This window comes from Eumetopias jubatus, unplaced genomic scaffold (genome assembly GCF_037043125.1).
Source record: "Eumetopias jubatus isolate StellerSeaLion01/CBP00866 unplaced genomic scaffold, mEumJub1_p1.0 scaffold_226, whole genome shotgun sequence".
Classification (NCBI taxonomy): domain Eukaryota; kingdom Metazoa; phylum Chordata; class Mammalia; order Carnivora; family Otariidae; genus Eumetopias; species Eumetopias jubatus.
The window spans coordinates 129,567-151,755 of record NW_028275032.1 but is presented as its reverse complement, the minus strand read 5'-3'; the positions used below and the strand labels follow the sequence as shown (position 1 = coordinate 151,755).

Sequence of the window (22,189 nt, the reverse complement as noted above, 5' to 3'; positions counted from 1 at the left end):
GCAGAAAAGGAGGTGAGACTCTTGGGGGGATCTTTGGCTTCCAAGTGGAGGCAGCAATCCCGACCCGCGCACACACAGGGTCATTGCTAAAGCGTGCGCCCTCTGCTGGGCTCTCAGCTGTCATTGATCTGCGGGGCAGAAAGATGCAGAGGCTGTGCAGGGTCCTTAAATCTGCGCTGGGAGCTGAGGGGGAGTCTCCCTCCAGCCGGAGGGGAGGCCAAGGTGGTGGGACGACCCGATGGGGAACAGTCACCATTTGCCTCTGTCCTCTCCTGAGACGGAGTGGCTTTGGGGTGACCAGGTCATAAAGCCATTTGGAGGTCCCAGGGGTGTCAAGGGTCCCTTCCTAACTGCGGCAGAGCAGAGCTGCGGGCTGGCGAAGCCTTGCCCCCGGAGGCTACTCAGGAGGGGGCCGGGCTCACGGTGGTGGGCGGGGCTTCCCCAGGTGGGCCTGAAGTGCCTGGCAGGTTGTCCCTGTTCAACCTCTTCCTCTGCGCACCCCCGCCCATCACTCTGCTGACGGGGAGATGTCTCTTCAGCTCAGCACGCGACCTGGTCTTCCTGTAGGAAGAGGGGGGAAGACAGGCAGAAGGCAGGAAAAGAGAGAAGGGGGCAAATGTCTTTCCTTTCATTGGGCTCCGAGACCTGCTCTAGTCCCTAGATTCTGAAGGGTGGGAGAGGTGTGAAAGCAGATGTAGAAATGACTCGAAATGGGGCAAAGTGGTAGCATGCAGCAGGCTGGAGAGATGGAGGTAATGGAAGGTGGAGCCCACTGGGAGGTGGGGTTGTCTGGGGAAGCGAGCCAGGAGGGGAGGGAGGCAGGCTGGGTTGGAGGGAAGGTTGTCCAGGTGGAAGGGGACGGAGTGGGAGGTGGGCAGGGAAGGGGTCAGAGGGATGGGGGTGGGCAGGAGGGGAGGTGGAGGCACCAGGATGGGGCAAGGCCAGAGGGAAACTCAGAGATGGTCAGGGCGACCAGCTGTCTGGAGGGAGGCCTGCAGGAGGATCCCACTGGGGGGAGGGGAAGCAGACAGCAGTTCAGCAGCAGTCAGAGCCTGGGAGGATGTGGGGAGTCAAGGCTGTGGCAGGGAAACAAGGGTGTTTGTGGGTCCTTGGAGGGTCCCAGGAAGGTGAAGGTAAGACCTCCAGAGCCACTTCCCGCTCAGGCTGAGGCCTGACCCTGGAGGGGAGCTGAGGAGGCCACCTGAGCAGCAGCGATGGGTGCGAACCCATCTCTCCCTTAGCTCAGGGCACCTGCAGAGGGTGCCCACCTGGGTGGGAGCAGGCTGGGCGCCTTCCCAGCTCTGAGCTCAGAATCTAGTGGGGTTTCTTTGGAGCGATTGTTTAGTAATCATGGGGTGACTCAAGCTCCCACATCGGCCTAGCAATCCCTGTCATATAACTGTCTCCCACATTGTCCATGAAGAATGTTTTAAAAGTGGTGTAATTCAAAGAAGTGAAGTAGGACTTTCCATGGGACAGCTCTGTGGAGGCTGATTAACCCTTCTTGGCCGTCTTATGTGCAGATACAGCGCCCCATCGGGAACATTTAGGCTCTGGTCAAATAACATTAAAGGTTATTATGGCAAATGAACCCTGTAAAGGGGCTAGAGGCATGATGGAATGGGAGGGGAGAGGTCAGTTTTAGGGCAGGGGAGTAGAATGGAGCTGGCCAAGTCAGAGATCAAGTTTCCCCAGGTTTGGGCCCCTGGGGTCTGAGGCTGAAGGAGATGGGGTTTCCATATCAGGGACAGCGGGACTGGAAGGGTGTTGGGGAGACGCTCACCACAGGGGAGGGGCGATGGAGTGGGGTGGCTGTCCACGGTGGCCACACTGCGGATGGAAGCTTTACCTGTCTTAATCTCACACATTAGGCAAATTTTATTAATCCCACTTTACAGGTGATGAAACTGAGTCTTAGAGAGATATGTCAAGGGCCCAAAGTAACAGGGCAAATGAAGAAGCAAAGGCAGGATTTGAACTCAGGTCCTTCACTCCTGAGCTCTTGCTCTTTCCCCCACATCACTGGGCAGCAGAACTTACTCTTTTATGCATCTGCCTCAGCCGCAGGCGGGGGGCGGGTGAGGTGGGGGGTGGCAGGTAGGTGCTCAAAAGTGTTTATTGTGTGAAAGACTGAGTTATGTCTGCAGGTTGCACTTCCGCGGTGTGGGCCACAGTCCCAGAGACTCTGGTGGCAGGAAGGGGATAGAGCAGAAGAGTGCCAGTGTGGGCCAGGAAAGTGGAACTAGCTTTCCTGCGGGTTTCCATGATTTCCCTGGACATTCTAGACCTCCAGGATCTAGAGCACTGGGCTCTGGCTCCTAGGAAGGCATAGAGTGGTGTGTATGTGTGCACATGTGTGCTTAAGGAGTGTATGAGAGTGTGTAAGTCTGGGTGTGCATGCCTGTCTGTAAATGTATGAGTGTGTGAGGATGTGTCTTTGTGTTGCATATACGTGAGAATGTTTGTGATGTGTGGGTGTGTATATGTGTGTATTTTGAAGGTATGTGTCTGTGTGTATGTACGAGTGTAAGCATCTGTGTGTATTTGCGTGTGTGTATGAGTATGTGTGTGTGTGTGTGTGTGTGTGTGTGTGTGTGTGTGTGTGTGTGTGTGTGCTGTCCCAGGGGAGCCTGAAGACTCCCAGCTGCAGATGTCTTTGATTTGTGCACATTTCCAGCAGGTTCCAGGCTGTGCTATGGGGTGGGGGAAGAGCGGGGCCCGGAACAGGAAGGCTGTCAGTGCTGGGGGCATGGGGGATGGGGAGCCTGAGCAGTGGGTGTCTCTGTCCTGCCAGGCACAGGGGGATGGTGTCATGGTCCTGGGTCAGAGGCTGGGTGGAGACTGGGTCCTGAGGCCTGTGCTCAGGGCTGTATTTGAAGAGCCCAGAGGCCCTGCTTTGACCAGGGAGGGCCATAAAGAGGGGGGGCCAGGGTGGGAGGGGGGATAGACAGTGGAGGGTTCAGGCCTTCTCTCTCCCTGCTCCCACCCCCAGGAATTGGGAATGATGGAACCAGGCTGCAGTCCCTAACTCTAGACAGCACCCATTCTGCCTGAGGGCCTTAGAGTCCCCAGAAGTCCCTGTGTGCCCCCTGCTGAGGCCGGGATGACCAGAGTCACACTGAAAACCTCTGTCTCTGGTCAGTACTACCCAGACAGGTCCAGAACAAGTCCTTGTCTGTTGGAGGCCTCTGGTAGTGCCATGGGTGCATTCTTCCTGAATGTCACACAGGCTGAGGCTTTCAGATCCATTGTGCTGGGAAGTTCTTACTGAGTCTAAATCAAGTCCTCTTGTTGCACTTTGTGCCCTATAAGCCCAAGCTGAGTTTCTAAAATTGGAGCCCAGCACCACAACCCCGAGCATGGAAGTAGTTTCTTCTGGACAGGGAAGAGGGTCAGAGTGTAGGGACACTGAGAGGATGTGGGGGAAAGCCTGGTGGATCACAGATGGTCAGACCTTTCCTGCGCAGGAGGGTGGTGATCAGCAGAGCAGATTCAGAGAAGAGAGCTCAGAGCCCACTCCAGAGGCTCCTCACAGCTGCAGACAGGGACGCCCTTTCCCTGTTCCAATCTGCTCCCTCCACCCACAGCCCCTGTTTCCAGTTCCCCTGGCACTGCCTGGAGTGACAGGGGAAACAGGGGGGAAACTGAACACAGGGCAAAGAGCAAATGATGAATGAGGAGAAGTTCCTCTCACAACTCAGGAAGAAGCAGGAGAGGGGCAGAGGCTGTGGGACTCTGAAGAGCAGAGGGGGGTGTGTGCCGAGGAAGGGGGTGTGCACAGCACGGTGTGCGTGGCCGACATGTCTGTGCTCCGTGGTGAACAGTCCTCTGTGCCCCAGTTCTGTGTGTAAGCATACGTCACATGGGGAAGGGGGAGCTCTGACATCGGTGTGTAAACCCAGGGCTGTGAGCTGGCTTCCCGCTGGGGCCTACGAAGTATGCTTTGCCCTTAGGAGCAGGGGTCAGCACCGATGGGAAGACCCTGGACCGGGAATCAAGAACACGTGGGTTCCAGTTGGCTCTAGTTCTCAGCTGGGCCCCTGTGAGGCATCACCTCTGGGGGCTGGGATGTCACCTGCTGTCCAACCATAAGGAAAAGCCAGGTGGCCCTTCTGTGTCAGCAGCCCCAGGGCTGGGGACCTGGAAAGGGAAGGGGGCCGGAGCGGGGGATGACAACCCAGGGAACGAAGGGAATAAGGGATACCAGCGGGAAGGGCGGCAGGAGGGGTTTCCTGAACTGGAAATTCCTGGGTTCTTGCTGGAGCCCCAGACCCCCCAGCCTGGGCAGCCCAGCCCTGTCTCAGCGCCCAGGGCCCAGGGTTGGCTCTGCAGGGAGCGCCGTTCTCTGCCGCCCTCTTGTGGCCGCCGAGCCCTTCGCAGGTGCTGCTGAGAAGTTTCCCCTCAAGTCCTCAGGGCTGAGTCTCTTGCCCCCAGACGGAAATTGCATTTATCAGGAAAAGAGATCTTTGGTCTCCCAAGTCCACCTTTTCCCCCATCTCCTCTGGTTTCTGGGGGCACTCAGGACCTCCTTAAAGCTAGGAAAGTCTTCCTGAGATTTCACCCCCTTTGCCATTGCCTGAAGGGTTAAGTTGTGGTTTTGAGGATGTGGAGTAGAGACAAAGGGTTGAGATGCAGATATTGAGCTGAGAGAGCAATTTCTCTTCCTCCTTGGGTTCCATCTACAACCTCAGCTCCCAGGGTCGTCGGGAGTTTTCAAAGAAAGCGACAGGAGTATGACAGTCCTGGGGAAAGTGGGTCTGGAGCAGACCAGGCGTTATGAGTCTAGGCTTCTGCGAATTTGCACCCGAGCTCAGTCCATCAGCCTCAGCAGGAGATGGATTGGCAGGAGGCGGGAGGGAAGAGACAGTGATGCTGGAGGGAGACGGCATATGTGACAGATGCTGACAGGACTCCTTATCTCTAGCTCTGGAATCCCTTCCCCCTCACCAGGCTGCCCTTGGCCCTCCCCTGCTGGTGCTCAGTGCTCATTAGTGATAGGAGGGACAACAGGTAGATGAGGGAGGAGGAGGGGTTGGTATGACTGATACTTGAGCTGGGGTCCCATGATCACTGGGTGCTGGGAAGGCTTGGCAGGGGACACTGTCCTGGGCGCAGACACTGAGGGGCTGGGGGTGAGGGAGTGGGGGTGGGGGTGGGAAGGAATATCGAAAAGGATTGAGTTGTACTGATTTAGGTCCTTAATTTGGGAGATCTGGTGAAATAGGAGCCACTGACTTTATGGAGAGCTTCCTATGTGCAAGGAAGGGTTACAGGTGCCTTGAGGGGATAAAAGAGGGACACACATATTTTCTGTTCCCCTTCCTGTACTTGAAGACCTGCTGCATCTCCTCCCTGGACTGGTGGCCCCACATGTGCCTGTCTGAGGGGGGTGCAAGGAGCCACTGGGCACCTCTCTTCGAGGATGAGGAGGTAGAGCTCCCATGCTTTCTGTTCTGCTCACCCCTGCACCCCTCTGGCAAAGCATCTCCAGTGGGCTTCCCTCCTGTTCTCACACCTCTTCCTACAGATGGTCTAGAGTATAGATACTTTGCCAAGAGGGACCAGGATTGCCCTCCCAGAATTTCCAGTGGCTCCCAATGGATGAATGGGGAAGGACAAGGCTAAGCCTCAAGGCCTGACTGATCAGTATAACAACAGACAGAGAGACTACCAGAATCTGGAGACAGAGAATGTTCTGGGGTGAGGAGAGAGCTGTAGTCAAAGCCTGCAGTGTGTCATAATCTGCCATCTGGCTTTCACACAGAGGGCTAAATACCACCATGTGTCCATGCCCTATGTGCTAGTCCACCCTGGAACCCTGGGATGGGGGGCAGGGTGAGGCAGAGAAGATTGGAGATGGAAAGAGGTACAGGGGCAGAAATGCCCAGTAAATTGACTCCAAGACTACAGATGGGAAAAATAAGGCAGAGCTGGTCAGAGCCTCCTAGAGAGTACAAGAGACCAAGACACAGAGTCAACAGAGACAGACAGTGGGCAGCTGAACAGAGAGACAGGGAGACAGAGCCAGAGACAGGAGAGAGGAGAGAGGAGCCTCCAGAGAGCAGAGGCAAAGATCCAAGACAGACACAGAGAGACACCCAGAGGCCAGAGATAGCAGAGACAGACAGGGTCTCAAGGACAACAGAGGTACCCAGCTCAGGGGGTGGGAAAGCCATGGGCCCAGAGTGAAAGACACGGGGCCAGGGTGAGGACACAGCCAGAGAAGTGTGCACAGAGAGGGAGGGAGAGGGAGACAGAGGAGGGAAAGGAGGAGGTGGGGGCAGCGGGGAGGCAGGGAGAAGGGGCAGGTGGAGGGGGCAGAGGGGGGTGCAGACTCTGAGTCAGGGCTCTGCTGGCCTCTCAGGACCTGGGGCGCTGGTGGGTGGAGAGGCTCCTGTGTGTGTGTGTGTGTGTGTGTGCGCGCGTGCGCGCGCGCCCATGTGTCAGGAACCCAGCAGTTCAGAGCTCTAGTCACAAGGCCAGAGTCCTGTGGTGCTGAAGGGACCCCCCCACCCCTCCCTCTGCAGCCCCTGCTCTGAGCAGTAGCGGGGAGGGGGACAGAAACAAGATGCAGGTTAGAGACAGACTGAGCCTGGAAAGAAATGGCAGAGCCCAGACTGAGATCAGAGGGAGAGAAGCTGAGAGTGAGAAAGGGAGCAGAGAAAGGGACAGAGGACAGAGAGGGACAGAAGTGGGGAAGGACACTGCTGAAGGCAGGGGTGCAGGAGAGACGGGGGAGGGAGGGCGTCTCTCACTGCAGGAGGGAGATGGGGGCAGGGGGAGCAGAGCTGTGGAGGAGCAGATCAGGGGCAGGAGGGAAGCAAGCAGGGCTCTTGTCTCCCCAGAGAGCTGGGCTGGGCTCAGACAACCCTGGGGTGAGGTGGGGAGGCGGTCCTGAGTGCTTCTCAGGGTGACCTTGTGCCTCTCTCCTGTGTTCAGTGCAGTGGGTCTGTCCTCCTGCCTGTCACCTTCCCAGTGGCACTGACAGCCACCCCTGCAGGAGGCTGGCTCCTGCTGGCTTCCTTTGTGGGGAATCCCTTCCCAGCCTGCAGGGCCGCTCCTGAGCCTCCTCACCAGGGGCACAGGGGTGTCCTTTAGGGCGGGTCTCAGTGTTGAGAATGGCCCCGTGTTCTCCGAGGCTGGAGAAGAAGGTGAGGACCCAGCGGGGAAGCAGTATTTCCAGTGGAAAACCAGGTGGATGTGGGCAGACACAGTGGAGGACGCGCCTCCTCCCACATGGCTCCGAAGGGTCATTGTGAAGGAGACACTTGCAGCCTGTGACCGAAGGGGACATTCCTGGTGGCTGCTGGAGCCCCAGTGTCATTTTTCTGTGTGTTCGTTAAAACCAGGTAGCAGTTCTCCCAGCAACGGGTTGCTGGAGGGGGAGGCCTGGCATGGCCTGAAATACTTGGTCGAGGGGTCCTGCCCTTGGGGAGCTGACAGTCCCCTCCCTGCCCACTCATATGCACAGTAACCCGGTGACACTCACCCAGCACAGACCCACAAGTGCAAAGGACTAGGGCAAATTCAGAATCAGAGCTGGTTAGTTCATCAGGGTAGGCTGCCCGGAGGAGGGGAGTCATGAGTGGTGTAGAAGGAGAAACCCAGCAGGGCGGGGAATGGAGGAGGAGAAGAGGAAGAGAACCCCCCTCTGTTGCTTCTGAAGCAGGATGAGCCAACCCTAAGCCAGGCAGGAGCCAGCTGTGCTGGCCTGGAATAAACAGCTGGATTGGGGAACCAGCAGGAAGGGGCAGGGAGGGAGGCAGATGTTCAGAGCCAGGCTGGGGGTTCTGAAGTTGCTGGCATTGGAATTGAGGCCACTGGAGGGAGCCCTGAGATGTGTTAGGCAGTGATGTGTATGTGCACAGTTGTCTGGAGACGTGTGCGCCCAAGTGAGCATGTCCTCTGTGTGCGTGTGTGTGTGTGTGTGTGTGTGTGTGTGCGTGTGCGTGTGTGTGTGTGTGTGTGTGTGTGTGCACGCGCGCGCACTCCCCCCTTTACTCCTTTACCAATTCTGCCAAGTCCCTTCCTCCCCCTTCACACCTTTTTGTGGCTGACTCCAGCTCCCCCTCTCTGTGCAAGCTGCCCCTACCCCTGGGTCCCTCTGTGTCTCATTCTCATCTCTCCTCCACAGGCTCTCTCCCTCCCTCCTGCTTTCCATCCTCTCCCCTGGACTTTATCTTTCCTCCCCATGCCCCTGCTATCACTCCCTCCCTGCGTACTAGACTCTGTAGCCTGGTTCCTCCCTGTCACCACCCTTCTATTCTGTCCACACCCGCCTTGGCTTCCCCCTGCAGATTTCACTTCTACCTTCCCTTGCCTCACCACCTCCCAGTTCCCCTCCAGGCCCTCCCTGTGTTTCTGCACTGGTTCTTTCTTGTACTGGCCCTTCTCCCACTCATTGACCACAGGAGGGAAGATGGAGGCAAACACAGAAGTCTAGAAGGTTTCCGAGGAGACAAGGAGAATGATGTCCAGCTGGTTAGCAGGAGCAGGAACATGGAGAGGATCAGAGAAGTCAGATTTCTCAGGAAGTGCATGACCTTGGGGGAGGGAATATGAACCCAGGAGACAGATGAGGAGGGAGTGTGTGTGTGTGTGTGTGTGTGTGTGTGTGTGTGTGTGTGTGTGTGTGTGTGTGTGTTGGGGAATGTGTGTCAGGGAGGCAGAGGGATGCAGGAGGCAGGGTCTGATGGGTGCGGAGCCACAATGTAAACTGTCCAGGGTTGTAGCTCCACGGTGACCCTGGGCTGGGCGGGCAGGACACTGGGAGCGAGGCTGACTCCTGGCCTTGCTGTGACCTCCTAGGCTGTGAGGATGATGAGCCTGGACCACACAGGCTAGGGAGCCATGGCTAGGGGGGGGGGAGACAGCGCCCAGGGCCTGGATAGATGAGGAAGAGGCCCCTGCGGGTCAGGAGACAGAAAGAGGGAGAGGGAGACAGGGAGGGGGTAAGGAGGGTCACGGGAAGAATGAAGGCTCTGAGACCTTTCTCCAGGCTCTCCCTTCACCCACCCCTTTCATGGACTGAATTCTGTGTTTAAACCTCAAAGACGTGCCATAAATGATATGGTTTAGCCTCTTATCTTTACAGGGTGAGGTATTCCTTCCCCACTTCCCAGCTGAGGCCTCAACTTGGCAAAGCTCTCCCGGGCAGGACACGCTGAGAAGGGCCCCAGGAGGCAGGTCTTTGGCCCTCTGGGGAGAACCTTGTCCCTTCCACACCTGGACCCCAAGCCTGGCTGCTTCTCAGGGCAGAGCCTGCAGGAGGGGCCCCACAGTGCAGTCATGTGCTTCTCTGCTCTGCCCCTCACCTGCTCTGGGACTTGAGGCAAGTTACTTACCCTCTCTGTGCCTTAATTTCATTACCTGTAAAATAGCAATATTAGTGCCTGCTTCTGTAGCTTGTTGTTAAGGATAAAATGAATTTTATGCAAAAGAACTGTGTACAGTTTTAACAATTTCTAGGTTCTGCCTCAGTGTGTTCCTAAAAGATGTGTGTCCATGGCAGACTGGGAGGGTAAAGGGTTCAAAGAGGAGGAGAAATGTAATTGCCAACTCCTGGCTTTAATCACATGGTAACCCTGTCCATTCTGAACCTTATTACACTTCTAAGTGTCCACGGGAGTGGGATGAAACTGGTGGGTTTTGCTCCCTGGTCTTCTCTGCAGGATTTCTCTGGAAGGTTCTCCTTCCACCATCCTTCCTGCTATTACAGAGACTCCTTGGACTCTAGCTGTCACCAGACATCTGGCCTCCTGGACCTTCAAGTGTGGCTGCAGGGAAGGGGTTGGGCACAACTATTTCCCTTTACATTGCTTGAGTTAATGTTCTTAGGGTCTCCTCTGGCCCTGACAGGAGCTGGGGGAACTGGTCTTTGCAGAGCCCCAAGAAAGCCTGGGGAGAAAGGCAAGGTCCAGCTTGCCATGCTGTCTTAGATCTTCACACACTTGGCTGGTTGCTTCATTTCTGGGCCCTTAAAACCTAGATTCAAGCATGTACACTGGCCTCAAGGTCTCTATTCTCTGCCTCAGTTTCTCCTTTTGTGGGTCTCATATGTGTATTTGTGGGGGCCCTTTAGTGAGGAGCTGCTTGAAGGCATTGATCGTGACTGCTCAGAATGTGTCTATACCATCGACCCCAAATGAATGGACAGTCACTAGTAGGTTATTTTGTTCATACTGTGAGTGGTGCTTCTTCAGCTCTCTATGCAGACCCAGTCCCAGGCCTGAACCTCTCCTCCCTCTCCTCCATGGGATCCCTAACCAGTCTGTCCCAGCACCTTCTCCAGACCTCGTCAGCCCCCCTTGCCTGACTGCCTCAGTTTCTCTTTCTCCTTGGCCCCCACTCCCCTGCACTGGGTCTGCCAGGCCGCGTGACCTCTGAGAAATCAGGGCTGAGCTCAGGCCTCCTGTGATGGCAGCATTGCGGGGGGAGGGGAGGGGAGGCGGTGTCCATATGCATGTGGGGCTTCTGGGACCCGGGTGGGCACTGGGAGGGACCCCCAGGTGGGCACTGGGAGGGAGCCTGGGGCAGCCCTGGCAGCAGCCTCGCCCTCTCAGCTTTCTGGGCCCATCGAGCAGCTGCAGCTCCTGAGAGGGGCCGGGCTCAGCAGGAGCCAGGTGAGAGGGAAGAGGCTCCTGGAGCCAATATGCAGCCCCCTCCCTGGCCTGGCTCCCCCTCCTGCTGCACACCTGCCTCCTTCTCTCTCTCTCTGTCTGCTCCCTTCCCCTCCTCCCTGCAGCCCTGGCTTCTTCCTTCCATCTTGGCCTCCTTCACCTTCATCTCTGTCAGCACATCTGTCTGTCTGTGGGCCTGTCTGTCTCTCTGAGTCCAGATATTCTCTGGTCTGAGGTGTCCCAGGACTGGGTCTGCCCTCAGCTCTCCCTTCTGGCTGTCCCTCCCTCAGTGTCTGAGGGTCTCTCTTCCCATCACATCTGCCTGAGTCTCACCCTGGGAGCCTTTCAGTGTCTCTCCCATCCCTGCATCTCCTGTCTGTCTCCTGTGCTGCCTCCCCCATCCCTGATCCCTCTCTGCCCTCCCTCCCAGCTCTCTCCCTGCTTCTCTTATCTCTGTGTCTCTCAGCCTCTTCCCCTGTCTCTGGCTCACACCTCTGCCTCCTCCCCTCCTCCCTCATCCCACCCCTCAAGGTTCAGATACCTCAGGAGAAATCACTCGGATGGGCCAGAACCCTCAGTTCCCCCCATCGGTACCCCTCTTCCATGAGAAACTTATGGTCCTAACTCTGTGTCCTCTGCACGCCCCCAGCCCTGGGCCAGTTCTTTTCCTCACCTGGTGACTGGGGGCCCTGGCATATTCCTCAGCCTCCCACCCTCTACCCAACAGGCAGTGAGTAGCACAGGGAGAAAGGGGAAGACATTGCTCTGGGGCCTAGATGCAGGGACAGACAGACCTTCCCCTGCACCTGCCCTTCTTGCTGGGTTGTCCCACAGATTGTCCCACATCTGGGACAATCCCAGCTTGAGACAAGGGAAGACAGCCTAGGACAGTTGGAACAGACACAAATCAAACACCCAGATGTCCTTCCCCTCCTGTTCTATCACGACAATCATCCTGCCAATCCTGCCTGTCTCCTCTGCCTCTAGGAATTCTGGCTCTGTACTCTTGGCTGGGCCACTCATCCCCTACCCAGCATTGCACCTGGGACACAGCAGGTGCTCAATTAGTGCCCTTGGCCCATGCATACTGGAGATGTGTTAGGGCAGGGTCAATGGGATTTGCAGGTTTTCCTCAGTTGGAAGTTCTTCCTGAGATCTGGAGCAATTCTTTCTGCTCCAAGTTCAATGCTCTCTTTTTGAATCATTCTTACAGACTCTGTCCCTTTAGGGACCTACTGCTACCCTTCTCTCCCCTCCCTCCACCTCCACCCCAGTCTTTGTGGAACCTAATTTAGGGTTTAGAGAAATCTCAGCACTATCTAGTAGAGGCAGAGGTACCCCTTTTCCTTGAGACCCATGGCTTCCTGGGCCCATCACTTGTACATTCAGCCCTCTGTCTCTAAGTAAACCCCACCTTTTCCAGCTCTGAGAAGTCTTGCCTCTGCAGGTTAATGTTCTGGGAAGACTGAAGCACCTTCCTTTGGTCACTGTTTCAAAGGCTTGGAAGCCCTATGTTTTTATGTCCAGAGCAAGAAGCTCTCTATGCAGAAACTATATATTTTCCTTTACTTCCTCCAGCACAGGGCTCAATGCACATTCAATTAGAATATGCTATGAACACTGAATGATGGTCTCAGGAAATCCCTTAGGTGAAGCTAAGACTTAGGCCTTTTCATTTTATTCCTGGAGTGGGAGGAAACATGAATGAGGGGAAAGGGATGGATGGTGGTGGTAGAAGAACCTGGTCGGAGATTCCGGGAGAGGCAGCTGGGGAGGGTGTGCTTCTACCCTTGTTTAAAGAACTCCTGAGGGTCACCTGGGTGGCTTAGTCAGTTAAGTGTCAGACTCATGATTATTGGCTCAGGTCATGATCTCAGGGCTGTGAGATTGAGCCCCACATCAGGCTCCATGGATTCTCTCTCTCTCTCCCCCTCTGCACCTCTCCCTGCTCACACTCTTTCTCAAAGGAAAGGAAAGGAAAGGAAAGGAAAAAAAGAAAGAAAAGAAAGAAAAGAAAAGAAAAGAAGGAAAGAAACTCACTTCTGACTGGGCTCTTTAGCGGGGTCTGAGACTGACCTCCAAACCTCCACAGGCTGTGCTCTACCGGGCTCCCTACACTCTCCTCCTTCCAGCCAGGACCTCCTCTATACCCAGGACCTTGGAAAGCTTGTTTACCTCTAAGTTCACATCTTCCTGCCAACAAAGTCTCCAGCGAAGTCCCATTTAAGCCCTCAGTCAACCACCTCACCCAGACAGGGCCCCACTAGTCTTGCATTGCCTACCTCTGGCTTTTCTCCTGGATTCTGGCTATGCCATCTTCTTAACACTTTCCCACTGTTCCCAAAGCCATGGCCTCCCCGAAGCCACGCCTCCCAGAGGCTCCGCCTCCCTGAGTGCCCCTCCTCCTGCTGCCTCTGCTAAACTCCACTCAAGTCCTGACTTGGCTTGGCCAATCCTTTCCCAGTCTCTGGGTTTGGCTTGCACTTTCTTCTCAGATCTCTCTCCTCTGAGGCCAAAAAAGCCCATCCATCGGTAAGTGACTTCTCATTTTTATAGAGTTGGCAAAAAAACTGAGACCGAGCCAGAGAGGAAGAAGCCTGGGCTTGGAATGCCACCGGCTCTAGAACCCCTGTGGGGTTTTAGCAGAGGGTATTTCATGGCTAGACTTTGGATTGGGGGGTGCAGACCAGAGGCCTTATATGAGTTTAGGGAGGGCAGGTAGGTTTGCTAGGGTCAGAGTGATGTAGAGGTCTACACTCTGTTCTCCTCCAGACCAGAAACGTTCTTAGCTCTGTTAAAGAACATATAAGTTAGGGGAGGATATTTCTTGGTGCTTCTCCTCCAGGGTCCTTAGCTCTTTGCCCTGCCCTATTCCTGGCCTTTCCTTTCTGACCTGGTGCAGAGCTTGCTTTCTTCATCTTTGTCTTTCGCACATGGCCTACCACATAGTATGCTTAGACATGTTCTTTGAATCAGTTAAGATTCTTTCATCTGACTCTGTTGCTTCCTTCATGTTTTGCCACACCCTCTCACTGGAGATTCTGAAAGTCTCTGTGTCATATCTTCTTAGGGAGGACATTGGTGTGCACTTTGCTGAATAGCAGCTCCAGTTTCATAAGGTGGTCCCCCAACACCAGAGAGGACTTCAGGGGATCTCTTCCATGCTCAAGGAGCTAGGTATCAATTTTTACAGCTGCTGAAGGTATCTCCCTGCCTTTCTTATCTAATTTAAAAAAAGGTGTGGTGGGGGTGGATTATAGGCCTGGTCAGGCTGATTACCAAGTTTCCCTGGGGTGTGGCTGCCTAGTGGCCTTTAAAATACTGGGTCTCCAGGAGGGAGTTTGCTGTTATCAGAAAACGTGTCTGCAACTCTTTTTTAAAAGCCTAGAGAATCTTAAAATGTTCTCCCCCTTTCCCTGCTCCGCACAGCCATGTACACTGTGGGCAGCATCCCAATGCCTGAAGTCCAGACAACACTTATCCATGCATAATATGTGGCAAATGTTGATTTCTAGGTTGTCTTTCTCTTGCCCTCTAGCAGTTCTTGGGCTACTTCTCTCCATTATCAATTAATATGTATTATGTGCTTCCAGAAGGCAGGTTCATTTTAATGTTAATGTATGCAAAATCATGTGGAAAGGCCAATTTCTGTCACCAAGTACATCCCAAATTGATAACTATGAATTTTGGATTATATTCTTTTGGTTTATTCTTCTCCCTTTTTTCTTTTATTGTCACAGAAATTACAAAGCAGAATGGGGATTAGAAAGAACAAGTCTAGGAGTAGAAGCAGAAGCTCAGACATTTCTCATTTGCCAGTTAGATCATCTTGTTTTGGTGTGATAGAAATGTTAAGAATTTCCAAAAGTGGATTCTGACTGAAACTAAACCTGTAAGTGTATCAAATCATGAATGAGGAACATTGCATTTAACTGTCTTCTCTGCAGTTATCTTAGAGGGACTAAGAAAAGTCACCTTGTTCACAACCATCCCAGAATGATACTAGATAACATGGACTTTATACAGCCTCTACAGAAGCTCTGGTGTATGATTGTTTATCCAAATAATAGTACAATGATACTAGTGTGGTGTCTGCACGTAGCAGGGACTCCATAGGTATTGTGGGAAGGAAGCAAATATTTTTTTCTACATCTACCTAGATTTTTGTCTGCATTTGGGTAAATGGATTTGATCTACATACAGTTGGTACGGTATATGTTAGTCTGCATCTAGTTGCATTTTAGTGACTTGAAATTCAGCCTCTGCCAGACTGGGATGGAATTTGGGAGTGGTAGTGCAGGGGGTGGGGGTGGTAGGGTAGGTAGGTGAGTTAGAAGAGGTGGCTGTGTTTCCTCTTGGTCTAATGAGCACAGACAAGTTCAAGTCTTGGTTGCGCTTAGTAATAAGGCTTATGATTGCCTGATTCTCATGGTTCCTTCCCCATTCTGACATTCTACCCTAATCTGTCTTTGCAGTCCTTAATTTCATGAGGTTCCAGAACTGTGCCCTTTATCTCCAGGTCAGTTCTTGATTATCCACAACAATGGTGGGAATAACCAAAATAGTGAATGATACTAAAATGACTTTTGTTTAAATTTTAAGTGATCCAGTTCTGCCTAGGGTTAATCCAGAAAATGAACAGCTTCAGTGAAAGCAATCTATCATGTCACTCCCGATGGGTGGCTGTATGGCATCTCTTCCTTGGCATCTAGAGAGGGAGGCAGATACAAGAACTCAGTTTGTTCAGCCCTTACTGGTTGTCAGATACACTAGACATCTCTTGAGAACCTGCAAAACCTGTCTCCATGCCATGTTTTCAAACTCTGGAGGAGGCTTTTCCTTAGTTTGAGAGACCAATAATTAGTTCACAGAACATGAAAATCGGTAGGCAACATGTGAAACTCTCAGTATTTATAGGGTTTCCATCACACCCAGAGCAACAGCCAAAGTCCTCACAGTGATGCTCAGGCCATATGTGAAAAATCTGTCTTCCAGATTTCTCTCTGATCTCATCCCCTACTGCTTCCCCCTCAGTGACTGTGTCCTGCCCCCACAGGCTTCCTTGTTACTCCTCAAAAATAGTCAAGTACCACTTCACACACAGTAGGATGGCTGCTATTAAAAAGCAGAGGATCACGAGTGTTGGTGAGGATGTGGAGAAATTGGGACACTTGTGCATTGCTGGTGGGAATGTAAAATGGGGCAGCTGTTGTGGAAAACAATATGGGGATGTCTTAAAAAATTACATACAACTACTCTATGATCCAGTGATCCCACTTCTGGGTATATATATCCCAATGAAGTGAAAGCAGAGACTCAAAAAGACGTTTGTACACCCATATTCATAACAGCATTGTTCACAACAGCTAATAGGTGAAACAACCAGCATGGCCCTCAGTGTATGAATGGAGCAAGATGTGGAATATACATACAACAGAATATTATTCAGCCTTAAAGAGGAAGGACATTCTGACACATGCTACAACATGGATTGAACCTTGAAGACATTATGCTAAATGAAATAAGTTGGTCACAAAAGGACAATATTGCATGACTCCATGTAGGGGTACCTCGATTAGTCAATTCAGAGAGACAGAAAGTAGAATGGTGGTTGCCAGAGGCTGCAGGAGGGAACAATGGGGAGCTACTGTTTAATGGGTACAGAGTTTCAGCTGAGGAAGATGAACAAATTCTGGAGATGGATGGTGGTGATGGCTGCACAACAGTGTGAAGAAGAGGCTGTCTTGAACCCCCCATTTTAAAATCACAAAACCCACTCTGAGCACATCCTAACCTTTTCTTACTTTCCCTTTCTCTATAGCATTGATTGCAAACCCAATACGATATATATTTTTATTACTTGTTTAGTTTTTGCTTCCTACCACAGGAATGTAACCAACTTGAGTGGAGGGATGTTTGTGTTTTCTTTGCTTTATCCACAATGCTTAATATTCGGGGACCAGCTGAGGGTTGCTGGAGGGGAGGTGGGTGGGGGGATGGGATAACTAGGTGATGGGCATTAAAGAGGGCACAGGATGTAATTTCACTAGGTTTAATGCCCACAGGATGGGAATTAAAGAGGGCACAGGGTGTTATATGAAACTTATGAATAACTGAACTCTACATCTGAAAGTAATGATACACTATATGTTAGTTAATTGAATTTAAATAAAATTAGATAAAAATTTAAAAAAAAATACTAAAATGCCCTCCAGAAAGTCATGCCTGTACTGGGTAGGGTTGTCAGATAGTGTAATTGATTTGCCCAATTAATTTGAATTTCAAATAAACAGTGAATAATTTTTTATATAAAAAAAATTGGGGGACCAGTATATTTGTTGAATGAATAAATGAACGACCATGATTGGGAACAGCATTCTAGAGAAGGCAGAAAGAGAAAGAGAAAATGGGAACATCCCATTCTTCATTTAGTTGTGTTAACTAAATTTTTCTACCCTTAGATATGAGCTCGACCCCAGCAATCAGGTGGCTTTCACTCTGTTTACCTTTTCGTATGTATTCTAAACTGTTTTGACTTTGAAAGTGTTGGTGTACACATGCACTACACTTACTATTATTTCAAGCTCTCGTCCTGAACGCAAAGCCTCTACTCTTGTATTCATGACTGCCCTCTACCTGATTTGCAGGGATGCTTGAGTTAGGGCTTCAGAAACCCTAAGGAACCTCAGCTATCCAAAAAGCTTTATACTTGTATGTTTGGGAGCTACTGGTTTGTTTGAGTCCAGAGATTTCATTCTCTGGAATTTTTTTTTATGTTATGTTAATCACCATACATCATTAATTTTTTTTTTATTTATTTGGCAGAGAGAGCACAAGCAGAGGGAGAGAGAGGGAGAAGCAGGCTCCCTGCTGAGCAAGGAGCCCGATGTGGGACTCGATCCCAGGACCCTGGGATCATGACTCGGGCCGAAGGCAGCCGCTTAACCAACTGAGCCACCCAGGCGTCCCCATCATTAGTTTTTGATGTAGTGTTCCATGATTCATCGTTTGTGCATAACACCCAGTGCTCCACGGAGAACGTGCCCTCTTTAATACCCATCACCAGGCTAACCCATCCCCCCACCCCCCTCCCCTCTAGAACCCTCGGTTTGTTTCTCAGAGTCCATAGTCTCTCATGGTTTGTCTCCCCCTCCAATTCCGCCCCCCTTCATTTTTCCCTTCTGACTATCTTCTTTTTTTTTTTTTAACATAAAATGCATTATTTGTTTCCGAGGTACAGATCTGTGATTCAACAGTCTTACACAATTCACAGCGCTCACCATAGCACATACCCTCCCCAGTGTCTATCACCCAGCCACCCCATCCCTCCCACCCCCACCACTCCAGCAACCCTCAGTTTATTTCCTGAGATTAAGAATTCCTCATATCAGTGAGATCATATGATACATGTCTTTCTCTGATTGACTTATTTCGCTGAGCATAATACCTGCTAGTTCCATCCATGTCATTGCAAATGGCAAGATTTCGGTTTTTTTATGGCTGCACAATATCCCATTGTATATATATACCACATCTTCTTTATCCATCTGTCGATGGACATCTTGGCTCTTCCCATAGTTTGGCTATTGTGGACATTGCTGCTATAAACATCGGGGTGCACATACCCCTTCGGATCACTACATTTGTATCTTTGGGGTAAATACCCAGTAGTGCAATTGCTGGGTCATAGGGTAGCTCTATTTTCAACTTTTTGAGGAACCTCCATACTCTTTTCCAGAGTGGCTGCACTAGCTTGCATTACCAACAACAGTGTAGGAGGGTTCCCCTTTCTCCGCATCCTTGCCAGCATCTGTCATTTCCTAACTTGTTAATTTTAGCCATTCTGACTGATGTGAGGGGGTATCTCCCTGAGGTTTTGATTTGGATTTCCCTGATGCCAAGCGATGTTGAGTACTTTTTCATGTGTCTGTTGGCCATTTGGATGTCTTCTTTGGAAAAATGTCCATTCATGTCTTCTGCCCATTTCTTGATTGGATCATTTGTTCTTTGGGTGTTGAGTTTGATAAGTTCTTTTTTTTTAAAAAAAAATTTTATTTATCTGTTTGAGACAGAGAGAATGAAAGAGAGCACGTGAGAGGGGTTAGGGTCAGAGGGAGGAGCAGACTCCCTGCCGAGCAGGGAGCCCGACGCGGGACTCGATCCAGGGACTCCAGGATCATGACCTGAGCCGAAGGCCGTCGCTTAACCAACTGAGCCACCCAGGCGCCCCAAGTTTGATAAGTTCTTTATACATTTTGGATACTAGCCCTTTATCTGCTATGTCATTTGCAAATATCTTCTCCCATTCTGTCAGTTGTCTCTTGGTTTTGTTGACTGTTTCCTTTGCCGTGCAAAAGCTTTTTTCTTGATGAAGTCCCAATAGTTCATTTTTGCCTTTGCTTCCCTTGCCTTTGGTGATGTTTCTAGGAAGAAGTTGCTACGGCTGAGGTCGAAGAGGTTGCTGCCTGTGTTCTCCTCTAGGATCTTTTTTTTTTTTTTTTTAAGATTTTATTTATTTGAGAGAGAGAGAGCACATGAGAGGGGGGAGGGGCAGAGGGAGAAGCAGACCCCCCGCCGAGCGGGGAGCCCGATGCGGGACTCGATCCAGGGACCCCAGGATCATGACCTGAGCCGAAGGCAGCCGCTTAACCAACTGAGCCACCCAGGCGCCCCTCCTCTAGGATCTTGATGGACTCCTGTCTCACATTTAGGTTTTTCATCCATTTTGAGTCTATTTTGTAAGGAAGTGGTCCAGTTTCATTCTTCTGCATATGGCTGTCCAATTTTCCCAACACCATTTGTTGAAGAGACTATCTTCTTTCCCTTGGACATTCTTTCCTGCTTTGTCGAAGATTAGTTGACCATAGAGTTGAGGGTCCATTTCTGGGCTCTCTATTCTGTTCCATTGATCTATGTGTCTGTTTTTGTGCCAGTACCATACTGTCTTGATGATGACAGCTTTGGAATAGAGCTGGAAGTCTGGAATTGTGATGCCACCAACTTTGGTTTTCTTTTTCAACATTCCTCTGGCTATTTGGGTCTTTTCTGGTTCCATACAAATTTTAGAATTATTTGTTCCATTTCTTTGAAAAAAGTGGATGGTATTTTGATAGGGATTGCATTAAATGTGTAGATTGCTCTAGGTAGCATTGACATCTTCACAATATTTGTTCTTCCAATCCATGAGCATGGAACATTTTTCCATTTCTTTGTATCTTCCTCAATTTCTTTCATGAGTATTTCATAGGTTTCTGAGTACAGATTCTTTGCCTCTTTGGTTAGATTTATTCCTAGGTATCTTATGGTTTTGGGTGCAGTTGTAAATGGGATCGACACCTTAATTTCTCTTTCTTCTGTCTTGGTGGTGGTGTATAAAAATGCCACTGATTTCTGTGCATTGATTTTATATCCTGCCACTTTACAGAATTCCTGTATGAGTTCTAGCAGTTTTGGGTTGGAGTCTTTTGGGTTTTCCACATAAAGTATCATATCATCTGCAAAGAGTGAGAGTTTGACTTCTTCTTTGCCAATTCAGATGCCTTTTATTTCTTTTTGTTGTCTGATTGCTGTGGGTAGGACTTCTAATACTATGTTGAATAGCAGTGGTGATAGTGGACATCCCTGCTATGTTCCTGACCTTAGGGGGAAAGCTCTCAGTTTTTCCCCATTGAGAATGATATTCACTGTGGGTTTTTCATAGATATTTTATGATATTGAGGTATGTACCCTCTATCCCTACACTCTGAAGAGTTTTAATCAAGAAAAGATGCTGTACTTTGTCAAATGCTTTTTCTGCATCTATTGAGAGGATCATATGGTTCTTGTTCTTTCTTTTATTAATGTATTGTATCACATTGATTGATTTGCAGATGTTCAACCAACCTTGCAGCCCAGGAATAAATCCACTTGGTCGTGGTGAATAATCCTTTTAATGTACTGTTGGATCCTATTGGCTAGGATTTTGGTGAGAATTTTTGCATCCATGTTCATCAGGAATATTGGTCTGTAATCCTCCTTTTTGACGAGGTTGTTGTCCGATTTGGGGATCAAGGTAATGCTGGCCTCATAAAATGAGTTTGGAAGTTTTCCTTCCATTTCTATTTTCTGGAACAGTTTCAGAGGAATAGGTATTAATTCTTCTTGAAATGTTTGGTAGAATTCCCCTGGGAAGCCATCTGGCCCTGGGCTCTTGTTTGTTGGGAGATTTTTGATGACTGCTTCAATGTCCTTAGTGGTTATAGGTCTGTTCGGGTTTTCTAGTTCTTCCTGGTTCAGTTTTGGTAGTTGATACATCCCTAGGAATGCATCCATTTCTTCCAGATTATCTAATTTGCTGGCATAGTATTGCTCATAGTATGTTTTTATAATTGTTAGTATTTCTTTGGTGTTGGTTGTGATCTCTCCTCTTTCATTCATGGTTTTATTTATTTGGGTCATTTCTCTTTTTGATAAGTCTGGCTAGGGTTTCATCATTCTTATTCTTTCAAAGAACCAGCTCCTAGTTTCATTGATCTGTTCTACTGTTCTTTTGGTTTCTATTTCATTGATTTCTGCTCTGATCTTTATTATTTCTCTTCTCCTGCTGGGTTTAGACTTTATTTGCTCTTCTTTCTCCAGCTCCTTTAGGTGTAGGATTAGGTTGTGTATTTGAGAGCTTTCTTGTTTCTTGAGAAAGGCTTGTATTGCTATATACTTTCCTCTTAGGACTGCCTTTGCTGTATCCCAAAGATTTTGAACAGTTCTGTTTTCATTTTCATTGTTTTCCATGAATTTTTTTAATTCTTTAATTTCCTGGTTGACCCATTCATTCTTTAGTAGGATGCTCTATAGCCTCCTTGTATTTGAGTTCTTTCCAAATTTCCTCTTGTGATTGAGTTCTAGTTTCAAAGCATTGTGGTCTGAAAATATGCAGGGAATGATCCCCATCTTTTGGTACCAGTTGAGACCTGATTTGTGACCTAGGATGTGATCTCTTCTGGAGAGTGTTCCATGGGCACTAGAGAAGAATGTATATTCTGTTGCTTTGGGATGGAATGTTCTGAATATATCTGTGAAGTCCATTTGGTCCAGTGTGTCATTTAAAGTCTTTATTTCCTTGTTGATCTTTTGCTTAGATGATCTGTCCATTTCAGTGAGGGGGTGTTAAAGTCCCCTACTATTATTGTATTGTTGCTGATGTGTTTCTTTGATTTTGTTATTAATTAGCTTATATACTTGGCTGCTCCCATGTTAGGGGCATAGATATTTACAATTGTTAGATCTTCTTGTTGGATAGACCCTTTAAGTATGATAGAGTGTCCTTCCTCATCTCTTATAGTCTGTGGCTTAAAATCTAATTCGTCTGATATAAGGATTGCCACCCTAGCTTTCTTTTGATGTCCATTAGCATGGTAAATGATTTTCCACCCCCTCACTTTCAATCTGGAGGTGTCTTTGCATGTAAAATGAGTCTCTTGCAGACAGCATATCAATGGGTATTGTTTTTTTATCCAATCTGATAGCCTATGTCTTTAATTGGGGCATTTAGCCCATTTACATTCTGGGTAACTATTGAAAGGTATGAATTTTGT

The 22,189-nt window shown here is 49.9% G+C and overlaps 1 long non-coding RNA gene across 2 annotated transcripts in view; it reads left to right on the top strand.

The window, feature by feature from the left end:
• The first annotated feature begins 13,069 nt into the window (after positions 1–13,069).
• LOC148161309 (uncharacterized) overlaps positions 13,070–22,189 on the top strand; it is a 63,624-nt gene continuing 54,504 nt past the window's right edge. For both annotated transcript variants that reach the window (XR_015767670.1, XR_015767669.1), the window contains exons 1-2: positions 13,070–13,151; positions 13,690–13,821. This is a non-coding gene — a long non-coding RNA (uncharacterized LOC148161309). The remainder of the gene's footprint in view (positions 13,152–13,689; positions 13,822–22,189) is intronic.